This window comes from Neophocaena asiaeorientalis, unplaced genomic scaffold (genome assembly GCF_003031525.2).
Source record: "Neophocaena asiaeorientalis asiaeorientalis breed wild unplaced genomic scaffold, Neophocaena_asiaeorientalis_V1.1 scaffold7, whole genome shotgun sequence".
Classification (NCBI taxonomy): Eukaryota; Metazoa; Chordata; class Mammalia; order Artiodactyla; family Phocoenidae; genus Neophocaena; species Neophocaena asiaeorientalis.
The window spans coordinates 4,641,437-4,655,097 of record NW_020185337.1 but is presented as its reverse complement, the minus strand read 5'-3'; the positions used below and the strand labels follow the sequence as shown (position 1 = coordinate 4,655,097).

The 13,661-nt window shown below is 42.0% G+C and overlaps 1 protein-coding gene and 1 long non-coding RNA gene across 5 annotated transcripts in view; both read left to right on the top strand.

Moving 5' to 3' along the window:
• LOC112393784 (uncharacterized) overlaps positions 1-12,308 on the top strand; it is a 60,206-nt gene extending 47,898 nt beyond the window's left edge. The window contains exon 4 of the long non-coding RNA XR_003002004.1: positions 12,249-12,308. This is a non-coding gene — a long non-coding RNA (uncharacterized LOC112393784). The remainder of the gene's footprint in view (positions 1-12,248) is intronic.
• Positions 1-13,661, top strand: part of GAB1 (GRB2 associated binding protein 1) — a 126,379-nt gene that overhangs the window by 55,282 nt on the left and 57,436 nt on the right. The gene's annotated exons all lie outside the window — the stretch shown is intronic.

The window sequence follows — 13,661 nt, the reverse complement described above, 5'->3', positions numbered from 1 at the left end:
GTGAGGCCTGAGGGGGAACATGTGGACACAGACCCCGAGTACAGGAGATGGGCCACCTGCAGAAAAGCCTCTTAATCCACTCCCAGGGTGGGATAGGAGCCCTTTCTAACCAGTGCTGCCAGAGACATACCTCATCATGTAGACGATCCATCTAAAATCACTCCCATCATAATCACAGAAGGTAGCATTTTCACAGCTTCATGTTTCCACAGTCGCTCATCAAATGTCAGAGGAACTTTTATGTTTATAGAAATGATGTACCCTATGGAGTGCCAACTGCTTTTGCTCCCTCTGTCTTTTTAACCAAGCCTAGAACGAGGGGACCCATCTAAATCATGAGATACTTGCTTACGCTGGGAAAGAATTCATGCTGTCCACTTATCCATCTCCTGTTAATTAAGACCTAGTGACGGGACTTCCCTGGTGGCTCAGTGGTTAAGAATCCGCCTGCCAATGCAGGGGATATGGGTTCTATCCCCGGCCCAGGAAGATCCCACATGCCATGGGGCAACTAAGCCCATGCGCCGCAACTACTGAGCCCACGTGCCACAACAGCTGAAGCCCGCACGCCTAGAGCCCATGCTGCACAACAAGAGAAGCCACCGCAATGAGAAGCCCCTGTGCACTGCGATGAAGAGTAGCCCCCGCTCACCGCAACTAGAGAAAGCCCACGCGCAGCAACGAAGACCCAGTGCAACCATAAATAAATAAATAAATTTAATTAAAAAAACAAAAACTTAGTGAAGTTGGCAGTGATGGCAGGAAGCAGATGGATAAGCATGAATTTTAAATGTGTATTCAGACTTTCTGAAAGAGTTGGAAGGAACGATACTACCTAGACAAAATGGTACAGCTCCACCTGGGAGTTCAAGAGCTGATGCTTGAAGCACACCTAGAAATAGTGCTTACAGCCCCTTTTGTCAGAAAGGAGGGAAGGGGAGCTTCCCTGGTGGCGCAGTGGTTGAGAGTCCGCCTGCCAATGCAGGGGACACGGGTTCGTGCCCCGGTCCGGGAAGATCCCACATGCCGCGGAGCGGCTGGGCCCATGAGCCATGGCCGCTGAGCCTGCGCGTCCGGAACCTGTGCTCCGCAACGGGAGAGGCCACAACAGTGAGGGGCCCGCGTACAGCAAAAAAAAAGAAAAAAAGGAGGGAAGGGAAGGGCCTTCTTTTCTTACAGTCTGTGCAATTATTAAAGAATTAATTTATTCTGGAATTTTTACTCAAGCTTAAGTTACGCTAAAAATCTACCTTCTGTCTCTTAACTCATCCTGTACTTACTCTTCTGTGTCTAGTGCCTGGCACAGTAATCAACAGACAGTAAGTGTTCAATACATATGTGTTGAAGGAGTAAATAAATGGCTCTTAATAAAGGAAGGAATAAATAAAGCTCTTACTTATAAGAGCTTTCTGGAAGATTACATGGACTCTTCAGCAAAATGATTTTTTTTTCCCAGAGGTGAAATATAAAGACAAAAGAAGCTGATCTTTCTAATCCCCCTCTTGCCTTCACCTTACCAGTCTCCTCCAGTACACATGTTCCTGGCACCTCTCCTGGTTTTAGTTTAAAAAGTTCATGAGGAGTGAAGGTGTGTGGCCTCATATGACTGAAAGGAAAACCCCAGTGTTGGGTAAGGGGTTCCTGGCCCCTTTCATAATAAGCATGATATTAAACACAGCCAAGATGAGCTCATTTTGAATTAAGCTTGTGTTACAGCACTGATTTGAGGTACAGATCTAGGCTTTGTGTGTCACATAATAGAACTTGGGAAAGGAAGTAGAAGGTTTTTCAACGAGAAGCCTCTTTCAACTTGCTGCTGTCTGATTCCTTTGAAGCTTGGGGTTTTTTTTTTTTTTTTTTTTTTTTACAAATTTTGATCTTCAACGAACAGTAGGTTAGCGATGTTTATGAGCAACCAAATATAATTTATGCCTCTTCATTTTGAGCTCGTAATATTTCTCCTCCCGGTATGTAAGAGATAACACAGCAGAAGAATCTCAGCCGAAGGGAGATGATTTGCAAAGTGATCCGTAGGGGACACTGCAGTGTAGTGGATGGGCGTTTGAATTTTGCATCGTACAGACCTGCAGTTTTGATCATTGCAACGTCCTTTTGTCCTTGGAAAAAGTCACTCAATCCTCCAAGTCTATGTTTCTTCATCTGGAAGCTGGGAACAGTAACAGTACTTTGCTCAGAGGTTCATTAATGAGATAATTCATGGAAGGCTCTCAGAACAGTGCTACGTACGGTGCTTGCATCGACTGTGATAAAACCAATGCTGTTGGAACAAAGGGATCCCAAAATACAGTGAATTAAAGAAGATACAACTTTAGTTAGTGCATCCAGGCTTGCAAGGCAAGGCAGTCATACTCCTTGCAGAAATCCAGGGACTCAGGTTTTCTACTTTGTTAATCCATCCTCCCGACATCGCAGAGTCCATCTGCATGGTCAGAGTGAAGTCATGGGCACTTCTGTGTCCAGGCTTGAGGGGAGGGGGAAGAGTGTGGAGGTGTCATGCTCAGTGTCTTCAGGCCCAGACCCAGAAAATGTACACACCCCTGCACTCACCTGACCACATCTGGCTGCCAGAGAGGCTGGAAGTAGAATTTCTAGATTCTGGGCACTGGACAGCATGTACCCAGTTACAAGGCATTCACGGTGGAAAGATGGAAAAACAGACTTGGGGGAGCAGGACTTAATCAATGCAACCATTATTTTTTTTATTAAAAAATAACATCTCAAGTGAGGGTTTCAATATCCCGGCTCTGGGGGAAGAGGAATGAAAGAGCTGTTGCAGCACAGAATTTGTGTCTCCCCTAAGAGGTTAGTTGTTTTCTGAGGGAGGCGGTCCTTTAAGTGTTAAATGGCAAACCCAGGTAAACCTTGAGGCAGAGTAGGAAGGGTGGGTAGAAAGCTGTAGAAGGGGTGGGAATGTGATAAATGGAGTGAAGGCTGATTAGCTGTGTTCTTCTTGAAAGGCCTGCTCTGTAAGTAAAACTTAACCCCTCATGTGACCCGGCAAGGACAAAGGACAGTGGCTTCTAGAGAAACTTTTTCTAGGCGTGAGGAAGTTATTTCAAAGCACAGAAAAGAAAGGCAGAGAAGTGGAGACTTGCACAGAGAAGTCTTATTCATCTTTTTCTCTTTCAAAGATATACTTTGTGCTATGCAAAGGAAAAAATGACATAAATATTCACTGAGTTATCTCTGACTTGTCACTGTTGCCAAAGAAAAGACAAATACACGAGTTTCTGCATTTAAAGGCAAGTACTTCAGGTAAAAAGATGAACTATTAAATAAGCAACTTTTCTCAACAGAAGAAAGGCACAGATTCTTAAGGACAGCCAAGTTGGGGGTAAAGATCTGGTATTAGAGCAGAATATTTTCAAATACTAATAAAAATGATCTCCAAATTATTTTATTCTTGTGCATTTAGCAGTTGCTAAGAAACAATTAGAAGGAATGAAATGATGTCCTGAGTCGCTCCATAATATTTTTTAAAATCTCCTACAATTTTAGACTTGGCAAGTAACTTACACTAGACTCTTCTGTATGCAAGTAATGCTCATACATGAGCAGGCATTGGTTTTTGTTTCTGAAAGTAACCCTTTGCCTAACCACTGAAAATAGCTGCAGCTATTTTAAGCAGATGGTCCAAAGTTCATAGGAAAGAAAGGAGAAGTGAGACTGTTTCTCAATTTTTATTTTTCCCCCACCAAGATGACAAAAATAAATAATAGCACATACTCTGAACCAGATTTCATGGAAGTGTTTACCTCCAAGGAAGTTAAGTTTCCTAAGAGGTGGGATTTTGTAGATTGACCTGTATGACCTGACTTGTACAGTCAAAATATAGTGCTTAAATTCCTAGTTTCTGATTGCTTTTATCAAAATGATTGCTATGCTGTTGAAATGGAGTTTTTGTTTTTTAAAGGGAAATTAAGCTGTGGTGAAATATATGGAGCCTACGAAAACTTATTTCAAAAATTCTGAAATCTTAGAGGGTGGTAAGTGGTGATGACGTGTTGATAATTTATGTTCCTGTTGCCGGAGACTCAGCAAGAATTCCACTGGATGAAGTTCAGATTCTTACGATTTCCAAATTCTTCAGGGTTCTCGGGCTAGGAGTTAATTAGCTACTCTTCTTTAGTTTCTGATGTATTTTGATAATTCAATAATGAATTAGTATGAAGGACTTGGAAAAAGAAGGCATTTCTTTAATATTGCAGATGCTGTTGTTAGATGTCAGGGAGCAGATTACAATAGTAGTTTTGTCCAACAGATAAAGGAAGGAATATCCAGAGTTTTCTGCTTGTGAAATATATACTAGGTTGCTGAGGCTTAATTAGATTTTTGTTTTTTATGAATTCCCATTAGTGATAACTGTACCTGGTTCATGTCTATAAGCTCCGTGTCCTTCTGTGTGTTCACAAACCCCCTACAATTCTTTGATTCTGATGCTTGCATTTTCTTTTTAATTAATTGATTTTTAAAATAAACTTATTTATTTATCTATTTTTGACTGTGTTGGGTCTTCGTTGCTGCACGCGGGCTTTCTCTAGTTGCGGCGAATGGGGGCTGCTCATCGTTGCGGTGCACGGGCTTCTCATTGCAGTGGCCTCTCGTCGCAGAGCACGGGCTCTAGGCACACAGGCTTCAGTAGTTGTGGCTCATGGGCTTAGTGGCTCTGCGGCATGTGGAATCTTCCGGGACCAGGGCTCAAACCCATGTCCCCTGCCTTGGCAGGCGGATTCTTAACCACTACTCCACCAAGTAAGTCCCTTCTTTTTTTAAAATTGAGGTATAGTTGCTGCACAATAGTAAATAAGTTACGGGTGTACGATATAGTGATTCACAAGTTTTAAAGGTTATGCTCCATTTATAGTTACTATAAAATATTGGCTGTATTCCTTGTTTTGTACAGTATATCGTTGTAGCTTATTTTATACCCATAGTTTGTACGTCTTAATCCCCTACCCCTGTATTGCCACTTCTCCTTCCCTCTCCCCACTGGTAACCAATAGTTTGTTCTCTGTTGAGAAGTGAATTTGCTTCTTTTTTGGTATATTCACTAGTTCATTGTATTTTTTAGATTCCATGTATAAGTGATCTCATGCAGTGTTTGTCTTTCTCTGTCTGACTTATTTCACTTAGCATGATGCCCTCCAAGTCCATCCGTGGTGCTGCAAATGGCAAAATTTTGGATGAAGTTCAGATTCTTACGATTTCCAAATTCTTCAGGGTTCTCGGGCTAGGAGTTAATTAGCTACTCTTCTTTAGTTTCTGATGTATTTTGATAATTCAATAATGAATTAGTATGAAGGACTTGGAAAAAGAAGGCATTTCTTTAATATTGCAGATGCTGTTGTTAGATGTCAGGGAGCAGATTACAATAGTAGTTTTGTCCAACAGATAAAGGAAGGAATATCCAGAGTTTTCTGCTTGTGAAATATATACTAGGTTGCTGAGGCTTAATTAGATTTTTGTTTTTTATGAATTCCCATTAGTGATAACTGTACCTGGTTCATGTCTATAAGCTCCGTGTCCTTCTGTGTGTTCACAAACCCCCTACAATTCTTTGATTCTGATGCTTGCATTTTCTTTTTAATTAATTGATTTTTAAAATAAACTTATTTATTTATCTATTTTTGACTGTGTTGGGTCTTCGTTGCTGCACGCGGGCTTTCTCTAGTTGCGGCGAATGGGGGCTGCTCATCGTTGCGGTGCACGGGCTTCTCATTGCAGTGGCCTCTCGTCGCAGAGCACGGGCTCTAGGCACACAGGCTTCAGTAGTTGTGGCTCATGGGCTTAGTGGCTCTGCGGCATGTGGAATCTTCCGGGACCAGGGCTCAAACCCATGTCCCCTGCCTTGGCAGGCGGATTCTTAACCACTACTCCACCAAGTAAGTCCCTTCTTTTTTTAAAATTGAGGTATAGTTGCTGCACAATAGTAAATAAGTTACGGGTGTACGATATAGTGATTCACAAGTTTTAAAGGTTATGCTCCATTTATAGTTACTATAAAATATTGGCTGTATTCCTTGTTTTGTACAGTATATCGTTGTAGCTTATTTTATACCCATAGTTTGTACGTCTTAATCCCCTACCCCTGTATTGCCACTTCTCCTTCCCTCTCCCCACTGGTAACCAATAGTTTGTTCTCTGTTGAGAAGTGAATTTGCTTCTTTTTTGGTATATTCACTAGTTCATTGTATTTTTTAGATTCCATGTATAAGTGATCTCATGCAGTGTTTGTCTTTCTCTGTCTGACTTATTTCACTTAGCATGATGCCCTCCAAGTCCATCCGTGGTGCTGCAAATGGCAAAATTCCATTCCTTTTTAAGGCTGAGTAGTAGTCCATTGTGTGTGTGTATATATATATGTACCACATCTTCTTTATCCATTCACCTGCTGACGGACACTTAGGTAGCTTCCAGGATGTTTGCATTTTCTTTGCCTTTACTGTTGCAGTGGCAACCTATGATTGGTAGCTCTTGGGCATTCATTGGCTATGGGTTGTAAACTACCCATCTGGAATCTTTCACCTTTGCTTCTGTCTGAAATTGTCTAAATAAAAAGTAGTAGAGTGGTGCATATGAATTAATAAAATCATAGCCCAGGGGCCAGCAAACTACAGCCTTGTAGGTCTGATTATATCTAAGAAGGCTCGTTATATTTTTAAAAGATTGTAAAAAAAAATAAAAGAAGAATATGAGACAGAGACCATGTGTAGCCTGCATTGCCTGAAACATTTGCTATCTGAGCCATTACAAAAAAGTTTGCTGGGCTTCCCTGGTGGCGCAGTGGTTGAGAGTCCGCCTGCCGATGCAGGGGACGCGGGTTCGTGCCCCGGTCCGGGAAGATCCCACATGCCGCGGAGCGGCTGGGCCCGTGAGCCATGGCCGCTGAGCCTGCGCGTCCGGAGCCTGTGCTCTGCCACGGGAGAGGCCACAACAGTGAGAGGCCCGCGTACTGCAAAAAAAAAAAAAAAGTTTGCTGCCCCCTGTCATACACAGATAGTATAATGTTAAGTGGTTAAGGTACAGACTCTGGGGCTGCGGGACATTGGTTCAAATCCTGGCTTTACCACTTGCAGCAAGTTACTTGATTTCTCAGTGACTCGCATTCTCCTCCATAAATGGGAATGAGTACGCTGCCTACCTCATAGGGCTGTGGTGAGAACTCTGTTAATGTATAAAGTGCTTAGAACAATGCCTGGTACTTAGTACTCAGTAAATGTCAGTGATTATTACTACTGTTGTGGGGAACAGCCTTTAGAGGTCATCTAAACTAGCCTATGCTTTCAATTGGTGAATGAGCAAATTATCAGACGCCACTTTCTGTTTAAGGCCATTTTCTTTCTAATAGTGCCTACTTTACTGAAGAAAGACATTGAGACAGACCCATACTCAGATGTTAAAAAAAAAAATGCTCAAAAGCATAAAAGGAAATAATAAAGATACCTGCTTTTTAGGTTCAGAAAAGAATATTAAACGTGACACTTGAATACAAAGCAGATGGACATTCTTTGATGTTACTTATGACAAGCATAAGAAGAAATAAAGTGGAAATGAGAGTGATTGGAGAAAGGATAATTGTCAGAGAGGGAAAGAAGAGGAAACAAGAACACGAAAGGCTGTCAGCAGAAGAGGAGAAAGGTTAGATCAAAAGGGAGGCTGGTGGTTTCAGCAGGATGTCCAGTGTTAGCATCCCTTCTTCCCTTGGGAGCCCACCTTAATCATTCTGTGTGTCCAATTTAACTGCTCCCATTTGAAGGAAAGCCTGTCACCTTTTGTTTATTTTTTCTCTGCAGAAATACATTTTCAGCGTCAAGTCAAGGAGTGTTTACTGAACACACATTATATGTAGGGTGTGTTCCCTCAGAAAACCTGTCACATATGTGTGTGTGTGTGTGTGTGTGTGTGTACACAAAATCATATCTTGTATATTTATTTGTGAAGCCAAGTAATTTTATTACCTTTAGCCACTTGTCTTCATCATCATCGTTCTCATCATGAAAACATCTGTCAGATTCCTGAATACCTTTCTTCATTTTCTCTAGTACCCCTTGATTTGCCATAAGTAGGGGAAGAACAAACTCAGTTATTTACAAAATATAGAAAATGTTACAGGAGACACACAAGAAATTAGTTAAGTAAAATTCATTCTTTTTCCTTCTATTTTTCTCTAGTCATTTATTCTGTTTGTGGATATCGGACCCGAGAGATGAATGGTCCAGGATTGGTATTTGATGATGTCAGGGGACTGAAGTAATGGCCTCGCACGAAGATTACACAGTGAAGCCACACATTGATTATTACCTCATCTTATTAGCTGATGGAGACCTTTGAGGAGACAAGACTGCAGAGCTTTCAAGCCTGCAGCTCCCAGGATGTGACTCTGAGAGCTTGATAATTGTTACTGCCCAGTGGGACCATGTGAGGGATAGTGGTGGCTTCGTGTACTAAAATACGTTTTATTGGAGTGCTCTAACAGTTCCCCCCATCCTTTGGATTGTTCAGATAAGGTTAGCACTTTCAAATTGACTTTAGTTTTCCTTTGTAGCAGTTCCAGAACTAAAATCAATCCTGCTCGTTTACTTGGGTTTGCCCTCCTCCACTAGAATTTACGTTTGCTGAGGCAGGCGAGTTCTTGTTTCTTAAACTATGTCCTTCTAGCAGCCAGAACAGCGGCACATGGAGGTGCCCAATAAATACTTTTGGATGAGTGAATGAATGAATAAATTAAATATAGTTGTTGATTTCCACTGAAGTATCCTCCCCAGATGCATATAGGTTGCCAGTTGGTGTCATTCTAGATGTTTTTGTGCTAAGAAGAATATCTTAAGAATACTTTGAATTTTGAATGAATTCTGTTTAAACCCATGAACAGTTGAGCACATAAAAGGGAAATTGAAAATGAAATCCATGTTTTCATAGGTTAATACTGTTGTAACTTAAATGGTGAGCAGTAAGATTGTTGGATACCCACGGCTCAGGCAGTTAAACCCTTTAGTTGTGCTAAAACTGTTTGAGAGGGCTTGTAAAATACAGTTGTCCCTTTTGGTATCTGACAGGGAGTGGTTCCAGGACTCCCTCGGATACCACAGTCCATGGGTGCTCAGTTTCCTTCTATAAAATGGCTCAGTGCACATCCTCCTATAGACTTTCGATCATCTCTAGATTACTTGTGATACCTAATACAACGTAAATGCTATGTAAATAGTTGCTGGCACGGTAAATTGAAGTTTTGCTCTTTGGAACTTTCTGGAATTTTTTATTTCCCGAATTTTTTTTTTTTTTTTTTTGCGGTACGCGGGCCTCTCCCTGCCGTGGCCTCTCCCGTGGTGGAGCACAGGCTCAGGACGCGCAGGCTCAGCGGCCATTGCGCACGGGCCCAGCCGCTCCGCGGCATGTGGGATCTTCCCGGACCGGGGCACGAACCCGTGTCCCCTGCATCGGCAGGCGGACTCTCAACCACTGCGCCACCAGGGAAGCCCCCGAATATTTTTGATCCAAGATTGGTTGAAATTGTGGATGCACAACCTGCAGATATGGAGGGCAGACTGACTGTATTGTTGTTCCCTTTATTCCAAGAGAATAGGGTAATAAGTACTGATGTTTAAAGCAGTGTTCTTTCAAATAACAGTGGGTTGTAAAACGTTATTTAACCACTATACTCTGCTGCCGCCTTTTATTTTTAATTAATTAATTATTTAATTTTATTGTTTAATTAAATGCAAATTTAATTAATTAAATTTTTAATTTTCTTCACACTTTTTTTTTTTTTACATCTTTATTGGAGTATAATTGCTTTACAATGATGTGTTAGTTTCTGCTGTATAACAAAGTGAGTCAGCTATATATATACGTATCTCCCCATATCCCCTCCCTCTTGTGTCTCCCTCCCACCCCTCTAGATGGTCACAAAGCACGGAGCTGATCTCCCTGTGCTATGTGGCTGCTTCCCACTAGCTATCTATTTTACGTTGGATAGTGTATATATGTCATTTTTTCAACTGAAGTATAGCTGATTTACAGTGTTGTGCTAGTTTCAGGTATACAGCAAAATGATTCAGTTATGCATATATATATGTATATTCTTTTTCAGATTCTTTTCCATAATAGGTTATTGTAAGATATTGAATATAGTTCCCTGTGCTATACAGTAGGTCCTTTTTTATCTATTTTATATACAGTAGTGTGAATCTGTTAATCCCAATGCCCCAATCCATCCCTCTTCCACTTCCCCTCCCCCTTGGCAACCACAAGTCTGCTCTCTATGTTTGTGAGTCTGTTTCTGTTGCAGATAAATTCATTTGTACCATATTTTAGATTCCACATATAAGTGATATCATATGGTGTTTGTACTTCTCTTTCTGACTTACTTCACTTAGTATGATAATTTCTAGGTCTACCCGTGTTGCTGCAAATAGCATTATTTCATTCTTTTTTATGGCTGAGTAGTATTCCATTGTATATATATCAGTATATACCACATCTTCTTTATCCGTTCATCTGTTGATGGACACTTAGGTTGCTTCCATGTCTTGGGTCTTGTAAAGAGTGCTGCTATGAACATTGGGCTGCACGTATCATTTGTACTGCCGTCTTTTAAAGCATGCCTTCCGTATACCCTTTCTTAGGGTTTGGATGTAACAAAATGAGTAGTAAACCAAGAAGGAGGAAGGCATGGCCTGTAGGGCTTGGTGGACGCACCCTGGGAAGATAAGGTGGGAAATCACAGGAGGAAAGCCTGGTGAAACAGAAGGACAGGGCAGGGGAGGACTCCAGCGGAGTGGACCTAAGAAAGGAGAGGATTGGTAAAATGGGAATTACAATGGGAAGCTTGGGAAAAGTTGACGATCTGATAAAGGCAATTGGTGAGGTGGAAAACAGAGACTCCATTAGACCACAACCCAAGGAGCATTCTCTGTTGTGTGGCCTGGGGATAGTGACCCTGACCCTGGACAAGAAGAGAAGCCAAGGCAGTTCTAGCCCCAAGGAGCTGTAGGAAACAGCACACATCCACGGTCATGAGAGTGTAAATGCCCTTTACTGATTTTAAACTTTTAGACTCAACCTTTAGAGTTAAAAAACAGAAAATTGAGATGGTTCTAGAACAGTGTGAAAGTGTGTGTACAGCAGATGAAAATTAGGCAGTGGAAGGGCGTGAGGGAAGATGGAGGAGAGGATGAAAGCTAACTGTTCCAAGAAAGTTACACTCTGTGACTGATAAACTACAATAGCAGCTTATTATGTGGCTCAAAGTTTCTCTGATTGAGGGACTGGAATGGGGGTATCACTACTTTGGGAGGAAGAAGGGAAGAGGCAGTAGGGAGAAAGTGAGTTGTCTGTCAAGGCTGGACCTCAATAGGTAGACAGTGTCTAAAAGGGACAAGTCATATAGAAGCATAGTGTTTGGAAATAGGATATATCTTTTACTGTCCTAGTAAGAGACTCAGCTCAGTTCAGATGGTTCAAATGTAGACTTTAATGAAGGGACTATTTATGGCACTGTGGGTTGGGCTTAGATGAGGGTGCTTATACCCTTAGTCTGGAGGGACAGGGGAGGAAATAATAAATGCTAATTTTAAACACTGTGTATACAAGACCAGTGAGCTCTGGAACAATGAGGAGTGACCACCCAGGGACGCTGTGCTCAGGAATTAGGTAAAGCCAGGAGAAGAGAGGAGGATGAATACGCTCGCCCCTTCCCCAAACAGAGAAAGGTGGAGAATGGGTGGGCATGAGAGGTTTAAACCAAGAATAACCAACCCAGGGTAAGCCACCAAGAGAAGCCAAAGCCAGGACATGCTTCTCTTTGGAGTCCAGCTGGGGGTGAGGATGCCTGTAGTGGGGATTTTTGTTATTGTGTTGCCTGATAAGCTCTTCTGTACAATTTGATGTTTTAACCTCCTGCAGGTATGAATTTAATAGAACATTTTAATATACATACTTTTATTCAGCACCTATTATTTCATCTAATGTGCTAGGAGCGACTCAGTCTGTTCTTAAGTTGCTTATCGTCTCCTTGGAGAGAAAAGATGCTAAACAAACCAGCAAAGTAATAAATATTACAAATTGTGATTAATGCTATAAATTTAATTTCATAGCACACAAAAAGTTAGTGCTACTCGTATAAACGTAAGTCTTTAATAATGATACTGCACTAACTTTTTTCTTTTCTTTTCTTTTCTTTTTTGCGATACGCGGGCCTCCCACCGCTGCGGCCCCTCCCGTTGCAGAGCACAGACGCGCAGGCTCAGCAGCCATGGCTCACGGGCCCAGCCGCTCCGCGGCATGCGGGACCCTCCCGGACCGGGGCACGAACCCGCGTCCCCTGCATCGGCAGGTGGACTCCCAACCACTGCGCCACCAGGGAAGCCCCTGCACTAATTTTTAAAATATAATTATTTGGGAGTGGGGACAGTTCTTCTCTTGAGTAGCTTGTTTTGCTCTAACCATAATACACGACATGCTGCAAATCAGAACAGCTGCCTCTTTGTTGTTTTGTTCCCTTGTTACTCATTTTAACGAATAATTTGAACTGACTCCAAAACATTATATTAGATATATAAGCATGCTTTAAGAATTAAATCATAATGTTAGTGTATTTAAAACTTAGTAGTGATATCATTATCTAAATATAGTAAGTTTTAAGAAAGTCAATTATTTTAGCTGCTTTGTCCTCTATAAATATTGTAATTTGGTAGTGAAACAGACAGCAGATAAAAATTAACCCGAGGAGCCATAATATCCAAGTATAGAGAGCTGGGAAAACTCCCCCCACCTTCCTTCTTCCTGACATAGGAGCCTCGATGATTGGAGTAAATCTTTTGGGGGGGTCTTTGGTGGAAATTTGCCTTTCCTTCTTTCCTAGTAGAGATTTTTTTTTTTTTTTTGGTACGCGGGCCTCTCACTGTTGTGGCCTCTCCCGCTGAGGAGCACAGGCTTCGGACGCGCAGGCTCAGCGGCCATGGCTCACGGGCCCAGCCGCTCCACGGCATGTGGGATCTTCCCGGACCGGGGCACGAACCCGTGTCCCCTGCATTGGCAGGCGGACTCTCAACCACTGCGCCACCAGGGAAGCCCTTTTCTAGTAGAGATCTGAGCAACAAAAGAGAAATTGGGAAAAGCATTACCAGCACAAGAGTTTTCTTCGGTCTTCTTGATACTTCCTGTTGCTGAGGGTTTGTCCAAAGGGAAAAGATAAATGATCTGAGGAAGATGGATGTCAGCTGTCTCCTCATCCCTCTCACCTTTCACAGCATGCACAACAGTATGAGAACAGAAAAAATCTAAGTCTTGGGTTGCTATATCCTGAGTATTTGCTTGTTAAAGTAAACCTTGAATACTTCATCTCCCCTGATTCAGGCCCCTCTGTTTCCTCCATGGAAAAGCTGGTGAGAGTGTTTTAAGCTGATAACTGCGCTACATGTAAGATGTAGTCATGAATCACTGGAAGCGAACTGTTTTTAGAACCTGCCAGATTTATCATACTAAGGCACTTCTACACAGGGTGTTAAAACATGCTAATTAAGGAAACTGTTTATTTTGGTGCCTTTATTCGTCTGAATGTTTTTTGTATGGATCCTCTCATTTGAATTTTTTCATACAGTTCTGGGAAACAGAAGTCTTACTGATGCAGGGATTTTAAA